The following is a 14,722-nucleotide window of genomic DNA, read 5'->3' on the forward strand; positions in this document are numbered from 1 at the left end:
CCTGGCCTGGCGAGGGTTGAGCCTCCGGGCCGACCAGAGATATTGCAGGTTCTTGTGGTCAGTCAGAACCGTGAACGGCTGGCTAGCCCCCTCGAGGTGGTGACGCCACTCCTCCAGGGCCATCTTCACCGCGAGCAGTTCCCTGTCACCAATGCCGTAGTTGCGTTCAGCTGGAGACAGCCTACGGGAAAAGAAGGCGCAGGGGTGCATCTTCCCATCCGCCTGTTTGCGCTGGGAGAGGACAGCGCCGACCCCCACCTCCGAGGCATCGACCTCCACCTGGAACTGCAACTTAGGATCGGGGTGGGCGAGGACGGGAGCAACAGTGAAACGGGACTTCAGGTCACTGAATGCCGCCTCCGCTGCGTCTGACCAACAAAACGGGAGTTTCGTGGATGTGAGTGCTGTGAGGGGTGCGGCGACGCGGCTATAGTTCCTGATGAAACGTCTGTAGAAGTTAGCGAACCCCAAAAAACGTTGCAACTCCCTTCTCCCCTTGGGCCTGGGCCACTGAGTAACGGCCTCCACCTTCTTGGCATCCATCCGCATCTCCCCGGCGGCCACCACGTACCCCAGAAAGGTGGTCTCCGAGACGTGAAACTCGCACTTTTCAGCCTTGGCGAATAGGCGGTTCTCTAGGAGACGTTGCAACACCTGGCGCACATGCTGCACATGCTCCTCGAGGCTTCGTGAAAAAATCAAAATGTCATCCAGGTAAACAAATACAAATCGGTTTAACAAGTCCCGGAGGACGTCATTGATCAGGGACTGGAACACCCCCGGGGCATTGCAGAGCCCAAAAGGCATTACCAGATATTCGAAATGTCCCTGGGGGGTGGAAAAGGCCGTCTTCCATTCGTCCCCCTCCTGAATCCGGACCAGATGGTATGCATTTCGGAGGTCTAGTTTAGTAAAAATGCAAGCGCCATGTAGCGGGGTAAAAGCCGAGTCGATGAGTGGCAACGGGTATGCGTTCCTGACCGTGATCTCATTCAGGCCTCGGTAGTCGACACAGGGGCGCAGCGAGCCGTCCTTCTTGTCGACAAAAATAAACCCCGCTCCGACGGGGGAGGAGGAAGGGTGAATCTGTCCAGATGCCAGCGCCTGGGAGATGTAGTTATCCAGTGCCTCCCGCTCCGGCCTGGAGATGTTGTAGATCCGGCGCCTAGGAAGGGAAGCACCAGGCAATAAGTCAATGGCACAGTCATAAGGGCGATGTGGGGGGAGTGCTGAGGCCTGGTCCTCGCTAAACACCCGTGAAAGGTCCCGATAGCACTCGGGCACTGTTGATAGGTCAGGGGCATCCTTCCTCGGCGGTGACACTGGGGGTACGTGGGCTGCCTGGAGGCACTTGGTATGGCATGCCGGGCTCCAGGCTACCACGTTGGGTCCCCCCCAGTCGATCACCGGATTGTGCTCTCTTAACCACGGTAGGCCCAGAACAATAGACGCCTCCGGGCAGTCCAAGAGGTAGAAGCACGCCATCTCCTGGTGATTACCGGATAGGCGGAGTAGAACAGGGTCCGTCCGTCGCTCCACTCTGCCTAGGGAACGCCCATCCAGTGCCGTTATACTTAGGGGTCTCTCAATAACCCGAGTCCCGATGCCCAGCTTAGCGGCCACGGAGCGGTCGATAAAACTCTCGTCCGCACCGCAGTCGATCAGGGCAGTGGTGGTGTGATCTCTTCCCCCCCAAGAAAGAGATGCTGGTAAAACAAATCGACGGGAGGCTTCCCCAACTGCCAGGCTCACCATGACCTCCCTTCCTACTGGTGAGCCCTTGCTTTTACCGGGCGGGCAGGGCATGATGGCGAGAGATGGCCCCCCTTGCCACAATAGAAGCATAGGACCTGCCGGCGGCGTCGCGGGCGTTCCTCCTCGGACGCTCCAGCGCGACCAATTTGCATGGGTTCTGACGTCACCACAGGAGGGGGAGGCGCAGCCGCTGCGGGGGAACCCGGAAGCAGGCGCCGAAGTCCAACCATGGCGCCCACCTGCGAGTCACCTCACTGCTGCCCTCGTTGTCTCTCTAGTTGGCTGTCGATCCGGATGGCCAATTCCACGAGCGCGTCGAGAGACCCTGGTTCCTCTCGGATCGCCAGCTCCTCCCGCATCTCCACATTCAGCCCCTCCAGAAATGCGTCCTGGAGGGCGGAGTCATTAAAGGCACTCTCGGCGGCTAAAATGCGGAATTCGACCGAGTATTTTGCGACGCTCCGGACGCCTTGTCTGAGAGCTCTTAATCGCCCGGCTGCCTCCCGGCCGCCCACCGGGTGGTCGAAGATCTTTCGCATCTCTGCGGTAAATAAGTCGTAGGAGGTACAAATGTGGGAGCACCGCTCCCATTCGGCGCTCGCCCAGGCTAGGGCCTCATCACGAAGGCAGCCGATCAGGAAAGCGATCTTGGCTCGGTCCGAGGTGTAGGTGAGGCTTGGTTGTTCAAACACCAACTGGCATTGAACCAGGAAGCGCCGGCATGCGCCGAGATCTCCACCGTAGGAGGTGGGTGGGGGGGCCTTAGGTCCCTGTTGCGGCGATATCGGTGTTACCAGGGGAGCGGCTGGGGCTGTGCACTTGGTGAGTGAGGCAAAGAATTGAGTAGTGCTCGTATGTCATCCAGGGTCTCAGCCATGCTCGATACCTTAGAACAGAGGTACGCAATAGCTTGGGTATGCTGTTCCACGACCTGCGAAATTGGGTCGGAGGGGGCCTGGCCTGCGCCCGCGGGGTCCATGTTGGCGGGATCGTGCTGTTATGATCGGGGGGTGGAAGACCCCAAAGCAGGCGAGGGCTGTGAGTCTGGTTCTCGAATCTTTATTAGAATGATCCAAGTGGAAGGCCAGGCACCTGAGGGGATGGCGTCGGCGCGTCGTTAGTCGTATCCGTGGTCGTGGTCGTGGAGGCCGAGGGTAGTCGGAATCCTCACTGTGAGCAGATCAGACGATCCCGCAGCGTGGTCCTGTTCCAGGTGGCCTTAAATACTCCTCACTGGCTAATGACTCACACCTGGCAGCCCTCGAGTCATTAGAGGCAGGGCCTGTGGTTGGGTGGCGGGCGCAACCAGCCACCAATCTCGTCTGGGGCCTGACAATTCCTTGTGCACCGCAACTTTTTCAGTGCAAATGAGACACGTCGGGCTGCACCTGTGTTAAACAAAGAAATATTGCACTCCCCACTTTTCTTGAAACTGTCTGTGCTCATCACCGACCTTTCTCTTCACGGCAGGCTTTGAAAGAGACATCTCTGGGGCTCTGTTATTATTACAGTGTAATATGTTTTTCCACTTGGAATGAGTCTCGGGTTGATCTTTCACTTTCAGTCGCGCGGGTTTGTGGCGCATGCGCACTTTCGCTCTCCGTTTCTCCGTTTCACTCGCGGAGATGGCTACACTGACAGGCTGATCACGGATCATAGCGCCTCATTCAGTTCTATGCTGAGAGCAGCGGAGGAGTGTGCGCACCGAGCGGAGTGATCGGCTTCACGGCTTCTCCTTCGCCCAGCTGATTGGAGGAATGAATGAGTGAGGGAGCGAGGCACTGGACAGCCCGGCCGATGTCCCGTCCTCCAGAGCCGTATACCTCACCGTGATTGGTTCATTCAGCTCCGAACACAACAAGTGTCATTCATATCAATCTTGCGGGCCGCACAAACATTAATCTTTCATATTAAGACGGGGGCCGCAAATTATCGTCCCGAGGGCCGCAGTTGGCCCGCGGGCCGCGAGTTTGAGACCCCTGGTGTAAAGGAAGGAATGAATGGGGCCAAGTATCGAGAGATTTTGAGTGAAAATCTTCCATCAGAAAGGACATTGAAGATGAGATGTGGCTGGGTCTTTCAGCATGAGAATGACCCCAAACACAGCCAGGGAAACAAAGGAGTGGCTTCGTAAGAAGCATTTCAAGATCCTGGAGTGCCCTAGCCAGTCTCCAGATCTCAACCCCATAGAAAATCTGTGGAGGGAGTTGAAAGTCTGTGTTGCCCAACAACAGCCCCAAAACATCACTGCTCTAGAGGAGATCTGCATGGAGGAATGGGCCAAAATACCAGCAACAGTGTGTGAAAAGCTTGTGAAGAGTTACAGAAAACGTTTGGCCTCTGTTATTGCCAACGGGTACATAACAAAGTATTGAGAGGAATTTTTGTTATTGACCAAATAACGTATTTTCACACCTATAAAACGCACCTTGTGATAGGGCGCAGTCTCGTTTGCGGGTATGTTTTTTGTTAATACATTGGACACCTTGTTCGATAGGGCGCTAGCATGACACTAGGCTAGTGTATATTATGCTAGCCGCTAGCGTATGTTATGCTAGCCGCTAGCATACGTTATGCTAGCCGCTAGCGTACGTTATGCTAGCCGCTAGCGTACGTTATGCTAGCCGCTAGCGTATGCTATGCTAGCTGGTACCGTACCTATGTTAGGCTTGGCACTAGCGAGTTGTTTTAAAGACGGCACAAGTAAAAGTAAGTTTGATAATACTTTATTGAGGTCAAAGGTACACTGTGATATAAAGAATTGGGTGTTTAACTTGATTCCAGCTTTGGCGAAAGCTTAAACAGTGCTGGCCGACACTTGAGCCCAGTCATCCACAATCCATTGTAACTCGCGACATGTATCACTCCCAAGCCTTTGATTCTCCTCGCTGTTGTATCGGCATCGACAATTCATTCCAAATCGTCACGTAGCTCGTGCGACGCTGCCTGCCTAAACTAATGTAACCAATGTTGGCCATCCGTTAGCAATCCGCTAGCAATTCATTAGTAAAGCTGTTAAGTTGTCTTCGATCCATGGCTTCAATCCATTTTCCAAGCGTTCACACCCGCATTGTGTTGTCATTCATGCTAGGCATTTCCTCTTTATAGCTCTGATATGCTGTTTCTTTAAGTATTGAGTGTTATTGAGGGTTAAAAGTGCTGCAAGCACACGGAAGTCAATACCTTGCCACTCCCCTAGGATATTTTGAATGGATTTACCGTAATGCTTGGAATGCGCGGGGAGGCTATTTTTAGGGTGAGCGTCTGCTGGTTTGATCGCAATAGGAAGCGTGCCGGCAAGAAATAAAACCAGTCTCAAGCGGTCAGGGCCATACAAAAATGGAGTTAGTGCACAGACAAAACGCACCGACCGATTGGGCGCTTTCGACAATTTTAAAGAACATTTTAGGCTTAAGTGCGCCCTGTAGGTGTGAAAATACGGTACTTATTTTCCACCATGATTTGCAAATAAATTCTTAAAAAAAAAATCAACCCAGCAGACGTTCACCCTAAAAATAGCCTCCCTGCGGATTCCTAGCATTACGGTAAATCCATTCAAAACATCCCAGGGTAGTGGCCAGGCATTTGACTTCTGTGTGCTTGCAGTGCTTTTAACCCTAAAAAACACTCAATACAGTAAAACAGCATATCAGAGCTAGACCGAGGAAATGCCTGGCATGAATGATAACACAATGCGGGTGTGATCGCTTGGAAAATGGACTGAAGCCATTGTAGTCCGGGTTGGCAGCGTAACACAAGTTACGTGACTATTTGGAATGAATTGTCGATGCCGATATAACACTGAGGAGAATCAAAGGCTTGGGAGTGATGCATGTCGCGAGTTACACGTTACAGTTAAACGCTGAACTTTTTATATCAGAGTGTACCTTTGACCTCAGTAAAGCATTATCAAACTTAGTTTTGCTCGTGCTGTCTTAAAAAAAACACGCCAGTGCCAAGCCTAACATATGCTAGCAGCTAGCCTAACATACGCTAGCAGCTAGCCTAACATACGCTAGCAGCTAGCCTAACATACGCTAGCAGCTAGCCTAACATACGCTAGCAGCTAGCCTAACATACGCTAGCAGCTAGCCTAACATACGCTAGCAGCTAGCCTAACATACGCTAGCAGCTAGCCTAACATACGCTAGCAGCTAGCCTAACATACGCTAGCAGATAGCCTAACATATGCTAGCAGCTAACATAACATAGGTACGCTAGCGGCTAGCATAAGATGCATAGTGTCATGCTAGCGCCTTATCAGACGAGGCGTCAATGTATTGCCAAAAATCAGAAAATATACCCGCAAATGAGACTGCGCCCTATCACGGTTTATAGGTGTGTAAATCCGATAAATACGTGATGTTTACCGTGTTTTCTTTTACACACTTAAATTTTTTTTTTATCTTACATTACACTAAATTTAAACCTTCCTATGCAATAACCAAGGCCAAGAGGTTAATGTATTCCACCGCGCTTTCGAGGCGAACTTCCTTCTTCTCCATACGTATTGGTGAGGCAGCTCAGTCACGCGTACACTACTCATGTTTTTCGATTATTTCATGCGTAATATCGATTGTCACAATATGCCTTTAATTCGCTCTACCCTTCATCGCACCGGCTTGCTTTGGACCCATTGTCTTTCCCTTAATACTGCAGTGACTTAACGCAAAAAAACCCACAGAAAAACTGCTACGCTCCGACTAGTGCTCATAGATATCTTTTCACGAGGGAGATGCGGTGAGAAAGACTGAAATCATAAGCAGCCTCTCGCGTCTGCCACCTGGCTGTCTCGTATGTTCGTATCACAAAATTTGTCTCGTATCTCAAGGGAAATATTGGCTCGGAATTTTACTTGTATCTCAAATTTCTTGTATGTTGAGCCACTTGTATGTCAAGGTATTAATGTACAGTAATCCCTCGACTATCGCGGTTAATGTAGACCCGACATGACCGCGATAAACGAAAAAAACGCGAAACAGGGTCACCCCTATATAAAAAAAGATTTTTTGTTTTTGTTTTGTTTTTTTACTTCAATGCGGAGTTCTAGTAGCAAGTGCAGAACAGAGGAGTGGCTTCCGCGTGTGAGTTTCATTGTGGATTTTCACATTTTTATGAATTTATAAATAAATAATAATAATTCCCCCAGAAAAAACATCTCCGATCTAGGGAAACCGCGAAAGTGGACGCCGCGATATTCAAGGGATTACTGTACTCGCTTGACTAAGCGTGGACTCGAAACCTAAAAAACTCCATTGTCTGTTATAAACTAATCAGTCAAAACATTTGTTCTTTTTTTAAAGCATGAGCACGGTCGAACTTGTTGATTAAGGCTGGCTTTACTGAAGCCAGTCAGCAGCATCCCCACACATGCGATCTGTGTGAACCCTGGCACTTTCAGTTCATTTTTGAATAAGAATGTAGGGGAAGGCATTCCCTTCCAAAAAAAACTTGTCGCTGCTTGTTCCCGGCCACGGCCGGGTCATCAAACTAAATACAGTGGTACCTCGAAATACGAGCTTAATTCGTTCCGGGACTGAGCTCGTATGTCGATATTCTCGTAACTAGAACAAACGTTTCCTATTGAAATGAACAAAAAACAAATTAATTCGTTCCAACCCTGGTACCCGGATGTTTGGTCAACAAACGTTTGGTCGACGTACACTTGGTCCCCGGACGTTTGGTCGACGGACGTTTCGTCGAACGGACGTTTCGTCGAACAGACGTTTGGTCGACGGAGAGAGTTTACTGTTGAAAGCGATCAACCAGGTAATCTCGCTCTCAAAATTATAATCATGAGAGAGTGAGTTTGTAATTGCATTGACAATGTAAGAGCCTTGATATCCAAATATCTAATATCAAAATTATCAATAAGTTGCATTTAATCATGAGAGAGAGCGGGAGAGATGTTGAAAGCGATCAACCAGGTAGTCTCTCGCGCTCAAAATTATAATCATGGGAGAGTGAGTGAGTTTGTGCTACTATTTGCAAATGGATTGTGGCCTGGCGCTCGGCATCAACACAGTTGCGAAGCATGGAAGACAGCCTTGGAATACTAGTTACGCTAGGTACTAGCTAGCTACTATTTGTGAATGGATTGTGGCCTGGCGATCGGCATCAACACAGTTGCGAACCATGGAAGACAGCCTTGGAATAGTTACGCTAGCTACTAGCTAGCTACCATTTGGAAATGAATTGTGGCCGCCTGGACGAACGTATTAAACTCAGCGTTTTCGATGGACAATTGTTCAATTCGGACACAGAAAATGAGGACTTTGATGGTTTTGTGGGTGATGAGTACATTGTAAAATGGCTAAATAAAGTACAACTGAACTCAGTCTTTCTTCCCTTGCCTTTTTAAAAACGTGTTTTTAGCGTGCGGGTGTAGCGTGCATTTGGTGCATGTAGCACCAAATCAATGTGTTCGCCATTGTAGAATATTGATACTATTAGTGCTAGTTATCACAGCCGTCAACCTGGGTGTATTGACAAAAGGACTATATATCCCAGCAGTCACTGCGCACCGGAAATAGCGTCTGGGGCTGCTTTCGTAGACAGCGCTATTACGGTTCGATAATCATCCATAAATAATATATATATATATATATATATATATATATATATATATATATATATTATTATTATTATTTATGGATGATTATCGAACCGTAATAGCCTGCCACTTTTCGTGAAGCCAGGCATGGCATATATATATATATATATATATATATATATATATATATATATATACATATACATATATATATATATATATATATATATATATATATAAATATACATATACATATATATATACATATACATATACATATATATACATATATATATATATATATATATATATATATATATATATATATATAGATAGATAGATAGATAGATATAGATATATAGATATATATATATATATATATATATATATATATATATATATATATATATATAGATATATATAGATATATATATATATAGATATATATATATAGATATATATATAGATATATAGATAGATATATATAGATAGATATATATAGATAGATATATAGATAGATATATAGATATATATATAGATATATAGATATATATATATATATAGATAGATATATAGATATATAGGTATATAGGTATATAGGTATATAGGTATATAGGTATATAGGTATATAGGGGTGTGTGTGTGTGTGTATATATGTGTGTGTATATATATATATAAGGCTCTTACATTGTCAATGCAATTACAAACTCACTCTCTCATGATTATAATTTTGAGAGCGAGATTACCTGGTTGATCGCTTTCAACAGTAAACTCTCTCCGTCGACCAAACGTCTGTTCGACGAAACGTCCGTTCGACGAAACGTCCGTCGACCAAACGTCCGGGGACCAAGTGTACGTCGACCAAACGTTTGTTGACCAAACATCCGGGTACCAGGGTTGGAACGAATTAATTTGTTTTTTGTTCATTTCAATAGGAAACGTTTGTTCTAGTTACGAGAATATCGACATACGAGCTCAGTCCCGGAACGAATTAAGCTCGTATTTCGAGGTACCACTGTATTTAGTTTGATGACCCGGCCGTGGCCGGGAACAAGCAGCGACAAGTTTTTTTTGGAAGGGAATGCCTTCCCCTACATTCTTATTCAAAAATGAACTGAAAGTGCCAGGGTTCACACAGATCGCATGTGTGGGGATGCTGCTGACTGGCTTCAGTAAAGCCAGCCTTAATCAACAAGTTCGACCGTGCTCGTGCTTTAAAAAAAGAACAAATGTTTTGACTGATTAGTTTATAACAGACAATGGAGTTTTTTAGGTTTCGAGTCCACGCTTAGTCAAGCGAGTACAGTAATCCCTTGAATATCGCGGCGTCCACTTTCGCGGTTTCCCTAGATCGGAGATGTTTTTTCTGGGGGAATTATTATTATTTATTTATAAATTCATAAAAATGTGAAAATCCACAATGAAACTCACAAGCGGAAGCCACTCCCCAAGATATATCAATATTCTAATATCAAGGTGGAATATTTCTGAAATCGCTGATAAGCCTTTCGAGGACGGCGGTGGCAGAGTAGGACAGAAACAAAAAAAGAAAAGAATTTCGCCAAATGAAATTTTTTGATTTCTGCAATGGGAAATTTTGGGAACCTGGGGGACTAAACAAAAAACAAAAGACTTATCTGGGAGGGCTGCCATTTTGAGTCATGGTAAATGTCATGCCTAAAAAAAAGGGGGAGGTTATATATTCAATCTATATGTAGATATATGGCAAAAACACGGGCGATTCCCCCTTATGTCAAGCTACAAAAGCTACATATCCATTTCAAAGGATACACATGGATTTTATAGAATGTGTGGTACATAACAGTCCTAAAACAGATTGGGGAAACCTTGTTGCAGAAACTGGTCTAGATTGGCAAGCTTGGATGACACACGCGTGGAGAAAAAAAAAAAAAAAAAAAAAAAAAAAAATCAGGCCTTCGATAAAATTAACCCATACGGTGGGGGCATTACAAATCATAATTCAGACTGACAAATTAACTTGTGGATCCTTGTCTGACGTTTTTCCTAAGTCCATGGGCAGGTGGAGAACCATGTCTATGGAGACGGTAAGAAGGTCGTCAGAGATGGAAACACCCGGATCCGCCATAGTAAAATTAAAATCTGAGATGACCAGAGAATTCATTTCTGTAACGGGGAGTTCCCAAACGGGAGGCGGTAAGAAATAATTGGTTGTTGTTGATGGAAAATGCAGCTAATACTATAAATCAAACCTGGATAACATGTATTGTGCCCCGCCCTCTCTTACGAGTAGTACCCGCGCAAATTACTCCTGATTGTGTAATGGAGATAATGACAAATGAAAATGTAAGCCCCAATTGTGAGAAATGGAATAATGTCTACCCAGTTACAAGAACTTTTCAACACATGTCGCTTAAATCATTTTACCTGCTTAAAACCTTACAGGGCATGGTCTGAAGCTGAATGCGATAAATGAGACGTGGTGTGCCCACGTCCTAAAACCGACTACACCCTGGTACCACGTTCTGACCTATGATGGTGGTGGGGTGGAAATAAATTATACGACTCCTGCCAAAATGACAGCAGGACTTTGTGCCTTGGTCTCACTGCTATTACCAGTGTCTGTTTTTCCATCTACAGTAGAGGAGATACAATTGGCTGCACAGAAATCCGGTATGATGGCGGGCCCCTCGCGACGGCGTCGATCGGCATGGAGAGGGTGATCCGACATACATTGATGCGATTGGCATCCACGGGGCGTACCAGATGAGTATAAGTTGGCTAATCAGATCGCAGCAGGTTGGGAGTATATTTTTCTTTTAATTACTCCAAACAAAAATGTTGATTGGATAAATTACCTGCATTACAATGTCCAAAAACTTGGAAACTATACTGAACAGGGATTTGTGGCGATAAAGGAACAATTGGCAGCCACCAGTCTTATGGCGTTCCAGGATCGCATAGCAGTTGATATGCTGCTTGCGGAGCAAGGGGGCGTGTGTGCAATGTTTGGAGATCAATGTTGCACCTTCATACCGAACAACACGTCACCCGGTGGGTCCCTCACCCAAGCCATTAGTGGCCTGCAGACCCTCAACCGCAATATGAAGAAGCATTCTGGAGTCAGAGAATCCGCCTGGAGCTGGTGGCATAAGCCCTTTTGGATTTGGCCCAATCTGTTGCATTTTCCGTAGCCCTTTTTGCTACGATTTTGACATATGTGGGTGTTGTATTATTCCCTGCTTAAGATCTTTGATAAGCCGACTTATGACCACTGCGATTGCCCCTACAAATTCTAAAAATGAATTATATCCCCTACTAATGAAACGTGCTGACAGCAGCAGTGAATTTCAAGAGCATGGTAGTTCCGAGGATGAAAATATGGCGAAAATGATTTTGTTTTCTGCTTTCAGACCTGCCGAACGAGTAGGGCCTAAGCGGGTAAAATTAAAACAGCCAACGGAGATATCCCTCTCTTCTTGGATTTGCCATAAAATAAATAACGAACATATAATAAAAAAGGGGGGAATGTTGGGTTCATTCTGGGATGTTACTATATGTTCATTTGGAATTAATGGAATAAAGCTGAAAGGAAGTTTTATTAAGGGGATCATGTGCAAATTTATAATATAGGGGGGAATGTTGGAGTAGTCTCTCGCGCTCAAAATTATAATCATGAGAGAGTGAGTGAGTTTGTGCTACTATTTGCAAATGGATTGTGGCCTGGCGCTCGGCATCAACACAGTTGCGAAGCATGGAAGACAGCCTTGGAATACTAGTTACGCTAGGTACTAGCTAGCTACTATTTGTGAATGGATTGTGGCCTGGCGATCGGCATCAACACAGTTGCGAACCATGGAAGACAGCCTTGGAATAGTTACGCTAGCTACTAGCTAGCTACCATTTGGGAATGAATTGTGGCCGCCTGGACGAACGTATTAAACTCAGCGTTTTCGATGGACAATTGTTCAATTCGGACACAGAAAATGAGGACTTTGATGGTTTTGTGGGTGATGATGACGTGAGTACATTGTAAAATGGCTAAATAAAGTACAACTGAACTCAGTCTTTCTTCCCTTGCCTTTTTAAAAACGTGTTTTTAGCGTGCGGGTGTAGCGTGCATTTGGTGCATGTAGCACCAAATCAATGTGTTCGCCATTGTAGAATATTGATACTATTAGTGCTAGTTATCACAGCCGTCAACCTGGGTGTATTGACAAAAGGACTATATATCCCAGCAGTCACTGCGCACCGGAAATAGCGTCTGGGGCTGCTTTCGTAGACAGCGCTATTACGGTTCGATAATCATCCATAAATTATATATATATATATATATATATATATATATATATATATATATATATATATATATATATATATGTTATTATTATTTATGGATGATTATCGATCCGTAATAGCCTGCCACTTTTCGTGAAGCCAGGCATGGCATGGCATATATATATATACATATATATATACATATACATATACATATACATATATATACATATATATACATATATATACATATATATACATATATATACATATATATACATATATATACATATATATATATATATATATATATATATATATATATATATATATAGATTATAGATATATAGATATATAGATATAGATATATAGATATATAGATATATAGATATATAGATATATAGATATAAAGATATATAGATATATAGATATATAGATATAGATATATAGATATATATATATATATATATATATATATATATATATATATAGATATATAGATATATAGATATATAGATATATATATATATATATATATATATATATATATATATATATATATATATATATATATAGATATATAGATATATAGATATATATATATATATATATATAGATATATAGATATATAGATATATAGATATATAGATATATAGGTATATAGGTATATAGGTATATAGGTATATAGGTATATAGGTATATAGGTATATGTATATGTATATGTATGTATATATATGTATATATATGTATATATATGTATATGTATATATATATATGTATATATATCGTGAAGCCAGGCATGGCATGGCTATATATATATATATATATATATATAGCCATGCCAGGCGGCCACAATCCACTCACAAATCGTAGCGTAAGAAGCCCGGCGCTGCCTGCCACTTTTCGTGAAGCCAGGCATGGCTATATGGCTATATATATATATATATATATATGGGCTTCTTACGCTACGATTTGTGAGTGGATTGTGGCCGCCTGGGCGAACGTGTCTGCTTGCACGGTTGTTCGAGCTTTTGCCAAAGCCGGCATAATTTCTAAGGAGCCACATGGAAATGACGGTGACTCTGAGAACGAAGAGAGGGGACCCGGCTTTTTGGAAGGCTCGTTTGGGCAATTGTTTAATTCGGACACAGAAGATGAGGAGTTTGAGGGATTTGTAGGTGATGATGACTTGAGTAAGTTGTAAAATGTCTAAATAAAGTACTACCAAACTCAGTTTTGCTTCCGTTGCCTTTTTAAAACGTGTTTTTAGCGTGTGGGTGTAGCGTGCAAGAACTGTATTTCCCAGCAGTCACTGCGCACCAGGAACCCGGAAATAGGCTGCTTCCGGGAGCCAGCGCTATTGCGTTTCGATGTTCATCCATATATAATATATAATGTGTCTAATAAAACGGTGCATGCTTTGTGTGTTTAAAATACAGAAATAGCACTCGTTACTGACACTGCGGCCAAAAATACGATGCGCAGAATAGTCGTGAAAATACGGTACATGTTTTTCAAACTACGGCCCGCGGGCCATATACGGCCCGTTAGGCTTTTTAATCCGGCCCGCCAACGTTGTCCAAATTATAGTAAAAATCAATGACCTCATTCATTTCCCTTTGCCCTGCAATACCCTCGTTTCCCCGATAGATGATGCACTAGTCTAGACCTTTGTTGGAGTGTAACTTGGAGAACAACATGCCGCTCATCACTCTCAATTTAAAGACTGCTTTCTTTTGTTGAATAATAATATGTTCTTAATGTTGAAAGTAAATTTGAAAATAAATTTTCACTTTCAATTGTGTCTTTTTTCTTACATTTCAATCCCCAGGTTTGGTAAATTACATTGTGTCCAAATGCTGTCAAATTTTAGTATCAATTCTGGCCCGCAAGTCAAAAAGTTTGCCCACCCCTGGTATTGACAAACTTGCCTCTTTTATACTATTATTGTCCCAAATTAAACACATTATCAATAAGCTGCCATTGACGGCGTTAGACGTCCGATTCATGTTGACTGAGGTGCAGATGCTATTTCTGTTATTGGAGCTAGAGTGGATATATAACGCAGCAGTCAACATGAATCGGACGTCTACCGCCGTCAATGACAGCTTATTGATAATGTGTTTAAGAAAAAAGACACAATTGAAGGTGAAAATT

General features: G+C 43.9%; 1 protein-coding gene and 1 long non-coding RNA gene across 2 annotated transcripts in view; one reads left to right on the plus strand and one right to left on the minus strand.

Annotated features, from left to right (window-relative positions):
* The window catches only part of prmt7 (protein arginine methyltransferase 7), a 119,010-nt gene that overhangs the window by 23,247 nt on the left and 81,041 nt on the right, over nt 1-14,722 (plus strand). The gene's annotated exons all lie outside the window — the stretch shown is intronic.
* The window catches only part of LOC144071643 (uncharacterized), a 31,837-nt gene that overhangs the window by 11,895 nt on the left and 5,220 nt on the right, over nt 1-14,722 (minus strand). The gene's annotated exons all lie outside the window — the stretch shown is intronic.

The sequence above is a fragment of the Stigmatopora argus genome, chromosome 3 (assembly GCF_051989625.1).
Source record: "Stigmatopora argus isolate UIUO_Sarg chromosome 3, RoL_Sarg_1.0, whole genome shotgun sequence".
NCBI classification, from domain to species: domain Eukaryota; kingdom Metazoa; phylum Chordata; class Actinopteri; order Syngnathiformes; family Syngnathidae; genus Stigmatopora; species Stigmatopora argus.